Genomic DNA, 5,070 nt, shown 5'->3' with positions numbered 1-5,070 from the left:
AAATCATAGAGAAGCAAGGCAGAGTTGACAGAGTATAGTAGACGAGCAATAGGACGTTATTATTACTACTGAGGAGATGGGTGATAATCAAAATAATTAGCTACTTCCTGCAATTGCTGCAAATCCAGATCTTGTTCCTCGTACTATATATGATTATGCCAAGCCCATTCTAACTGGGGCTGAATCGAGTATTGTACGACCTACTTTTGCTGCGAATAATTTCGAACTGAAGCCGAACACTATTCAGATGATACACCAATTTGTTCAGTTCGATGGTTTGCAAGATGAAGATCCAAAAACTCACTTGGCCAAATTCTTGGAAATCTACGATACTTTCAAGTTTAATGGCACTTCTGACAACGCCATTCGCCTATGGTTGTTCCCCTTCTTCTTGAGGAACAGAGCTAAACAGTGGCTGAATTCTTTACCACGAGGTTCTATCACTACATGGGATCAAATGACCAAGAAATTCTTAGTGAAGTACTTCCCATCGACTAAGACAACCAAGTTGAGGAATGATATCTCTTCCTTCATTCAGATCAACTTAGAAACCTTATATGACGCATGGGAGAGATACAAGGATTTATTGAGAAGGTGCCCTTACCATGGGTTACCTCTATGAACCCCTCAACTACGCAGTTGATCGATGTAGCAGCCGGGGGAACACTTAACAATAAAACACCCGAAGTAGCTTATGAGTTTATAGATGAGATGGCACTAAATAATTATCAATGGCAAGTCATGAGGACAAAGTCGATGAAAGCAATAGGTGATTTTAACTTAGATGCGGTCACCATGTTATCAAATCAAGTAGAACTTTTAAATAAGAAAATTGATGGTTTATATGTTTCTACGTAGGTACATCCAGTGATACAATGCGATACGAATGGAGGAGGAACAAACAATCCAGAATGTCTACCCTACGGTCCTAGCACAGAGAATGAACAAATAAATTACATGGGTTAGGCCTCAAAATAACCCTTATAGTAATACCTATAATGCAGATTGGAGGAACCATCCCAATTTCTCTTGGGGTGGTCAAGGAAATCATATAGCACAACCTCCTCTAAACTTCCAATAACAACCTTATCAGCAAGAGAAGGCGAACCCTGAAGCGCTGTTAACGAAGTTTATCTCGGTGTCAAAAACCCATTTTCAAAAAACTGAAATAGCACTTAAAAATCAACAGGCATGGATTCAAGTGCTCGATAACCAAATAAATCAACTTGCTAAGCTAATTTCAGAAAGACCACAAGGTAGCTTACCTAGCAATATCGAAACTAACCCAAGGGATCAACTTCATGCAATTACTATGCAAGATGAAGAAGGGTTAGTTGAATCTAAACCAGAATCAAGGTAAGAAATTGTGGTAAGTAATAGTAGGGTTGAGGCAAGCCAGAATGAGCAAAAATCGGTTGGTAAAGAATATAAACCTCGAGTGCCATATCCTAACGTGACAAAAAGAGACCACATGAATGAAAAATTTGGTAAACTTCTTAAACTTCTGAAAAAATTACATATTAACTTACTGTTTATTGAAGCTCTTTTACAGATGCCCAATTCTGTTAAATTTTTAAAGGAGCTTTTGGCGAACAAAAAGAAGTTAGATGATTCATCGCATGTGAAGCTAAATGCAGTTTGCTTAGCCATTTTGCAAAATAAACTACCCAACAAATTGAAAGATCTAGGGAGTTTTACTATTCCTTGTTTAATTGGTAGTTTGAATATTAATAATGCTTTGGCTTATTTAGGGGCTATTATTAATGTCATGCCCTATAAAATGTTTAAGCAATTACGTCTTAGAAAACCCAAACAAACTAGGATGAGTATTCAGCAGATAAAACCATTAGATTTCCTAGGGGTATTATTGAAGATGTTCTTGTAAAAAATGATAAATTCATAGTCCTAGTTTATTTTTTTGTTTTAGACATGGATGAGGATAGTGATGTACCTTTGTTTCTAGGTCGACCATTTTTAACAACTGCTAGAACTATAATATGATCGAGATTTTGTTAAGACGTCTAATGATCGAGATGATTTTACAAGTTCTGTTAATATGAGTAACCATGTGGCTCAACCTTCCTTGTAGGAAAACCCTCAAAAAAATGCAATGGAGCCATGTTCCAATCAATACAATAGAATGAATCACGAAGAATGAATGTTACGAATCGATGAACTAGATGAATGGCGAACACATGTCAAGGAGAAACTGTAAAAGCACGATGAAGAACCAAAGAGACGCTATGATGAGCATGTGGATGGAATGAACCAATTTAAGGTTGGAGACAAGGTACTGCTAGATAAAATAGATCCTCAAATTGCCAATTTGAAACTTGATGCAAACGAATCAAATCTCTTTTACAGTACTGAATGTCTTTCCATATGGTATAATCGAGGTAACTCATTCTAAATTTGGCACATTTAAGGTAAATAGTATTTGACTTAAACCTTATTTTGATAATAAAATTGATAACGGAAAAAGGAGTTTCGACTCCACAAACCACTGTGACCGTGCGAATACGAGCTAAGTGGAACGACAAAAATGTGCAAGTGTACACAATCGCAACAAGTAATAAAGTGACAAGTAAATGTCTAGTTATCGTACCCACAGGGACTGTAAAAAGGAATTATTTATGAAACTAATGTTAAAACACTTTGGTGATGGAAAATATTTTTGTTTAAAGATGATTAAAAACTAAAGGTTAAAAACTAAGTAAAAAAATTTAAAAATAAAAAGGTTCTAATGCACTATTTCAAATAAGGTTTAATCAAGATGATATAATTGTGTTGGATTAATTACATTTCCTTACCTTAGAATCACTAAACTTATGTTTATACTTATTACTAATAAATCACGGCAACTTAGTAATTTGCTAACTTATGAACATATTTACAAATAAAAAATCCATTCATCTCTTTTACATATTCCTAGGTCAATTCAACCGATAAAACAGATTTATAAAGATAAACATATTATTGCACATACATACTTATTAGATTAAATAATCTCTTGCATATTCCTATGTCGATTCAAATGATTAATTCAACCTAATAAGCATATAAAAGACTATGTGAGGTAACAAAGTATCCTTACATTGAAATGGTTTAATCACAATAATCTTGCAAGTTATGCAAGGCATATGTATCGCCAAATACAATGTTAATCTAATCTTCAGCTACCTTAGAAGAATTAAACATGCACTGATTAAATACTGTGTCCATTAATTACAATTTCAATGCGTTTAAATAATTAATTCTTTAGTTATCTTACAATTGTAATGCAAGAATAACTTAATCATGGTTTTACTTAATCAAACATTTTACCGAGGCCTATAGCAACATAAACATAAATTTAACAAATCAAGAGGACAGAATGCAATCAACCCAACATGAATTAAATTCAAGCTAAGCTGATTAAATTAACCATTCCAATAACATAAATATTCATAGATATGTTCATCATAAAAACAACAAAATTAAATAGATAAGGAACAAGAATCAAATCTGGTGGTTTTCCGTGGCTTGACTAGGTTCCTCCGTTCTTCCCTCTTTGTTGTCCTTTCCGGTCAAGGCTGCTATGAACACTCAATTTCTGCTCCAAAATGGCTGAACAATATCTCTTTCCCAAGAGGATAAATTGGCACAAGAGCAAGGAACTTTGAATGGGAAAATGAGAGAAAAAAGTGAGAGAGGAGAGAAGAGTTGTGATAGTAGAGATGTGAATGAGGGATGATTTGAATGGGCAGCAAAGGGGGTTTATATAGCTGAGGATGGCTACTAAAAATAGCAAATTTCAGCAGCCAAAGATCCTCCTCATGGCCGGCCATCCTACATGGCAAAGTTGAGACTTTCACCTTTGCTAAAATTAGCCTGGGGCAAATCCGTAAAGCCTTAATTTAAGGTAAGGTTTGAACACAATTTGGAAGTCTTCCAAGGGCCTTTTTGCAGCTCATTTAATCAGCTAAAAATGCTGGTTTGGTTCAACATTTGAACGGTTCTGGGCTGCCCAATTGGTGGCTGGTTTAGTTTGGTCAATTTGGTTCAACTAGTGCGGTTCAACTGGGACCTTTTTCCATAATTAATTAAAATTAATTAATTTAGCCCAAATTAAATTGGGAATAAATTAAAATTAATTATATTATTAATTAATACACATATTTGGACCGTCTTAGGCTGGAAATTATTTTTCCTTGTTATTTCGACTTGCTTCTCGATTTTGTTCTTCTAACAGTGTCTGTCGGGTCAATTTTCCACCTTTGTACGAATCTGTCAAAAATAATCAAAATTCACTAAAAAAAATTGTAAAATTGATTAAAAATTAGCATGTTCAAATTTTTAATAAAAATTAATTATTTTATAAAAGTTAATTATTTTATGACAAAAATTCTATCGAAAATGCATGTTTTTAAGTAAAATTAGGTATGAAAAAGTATATAAATCTTTGTGTTTCCAGTACGTCGAGCTTAAACTTTAAATAAGTGCTTCTCGGGAGACAAATCGAGTGTTAGTACTGCTAATTTTCTTAATTTTTTAAAATTAATTAATTTTCAAAATAAATAAATAAAAAATGTTTGTTTTTTACCCACACGGGCGTGTCCCAGGCCGTGTGCATTATAAGGAGTTCGATAGTGAGTTACACGGCCTGGCGACATGGCCGTGTGACCCACACGGCCTAGACATACCGGTGTGTCATTGGTCGTATCGATCCTAGGACTTTAGTTTTAAACAAAATCGATGGAGACACGGCCTAAAATGGTCACACGGTCGTATGGCACACACGGCCTGGACACACGGGCATGTCCTAGGCCGTGTGAAATATAAAGCTAATTTTTTCATTTTTTGATCAAGTTAGATAGTATACGAGCCAAGCATACGGTCGTGTGCTAGACATGGCCAAGCCGCACTGGCGTGTAGGAGTTCACACAGGCAGGGGAGAAGTGAATGAGATAACACACAACTGCGCGACACGGCCGTATGAAAACTGGGCTCACTTTTAAAATCTTACACGGGCTTAGATGAACCATACGGGTGTGTGACATGGCCGTGTGGCCCAACAGGAGCCGTTACACG

At 35.4% G+C, this 5,070-nt stretch overlaps 1 non-coding gene across 1 annotated transcript; it reads right to left on the bottom strand.

Moving 5' to 3' along the window:
• Positions 1-505: 505 nt before the first annotated feature.
• On the bottom strand, positions 506-612 carry LOC121215650 (small nucleolar RNA R71). The gene has a single exon (XR_005911626.1). It is a non-coding gene; the product is annotated as a small nucleolar RNA R71 (small nucleolar RNA).
• Between the last annotated feature and the right edge of the window lie 4,458 nt (positions 613-5,070).

Source organism: Gossypium hirsutum, chromosome D03, assembly GCF_007990345.1.
Source record: "Gossypium hirsutum isolate 1008001.06 chromosome D03, Gossypium_hirsutum_v2.1, whole genome shotgun sequence".
NCBI lineage: Eukaryota > Viridiplantae > Streptophyta > Magnoliopsida > Malvales > Malvaceae > Gossypium > Gossypium hirsutum.
Note: the sequence above shows the minus strand (reverse complement) of the source record. Positions and strands in the feature narration are given on the sequence as shown.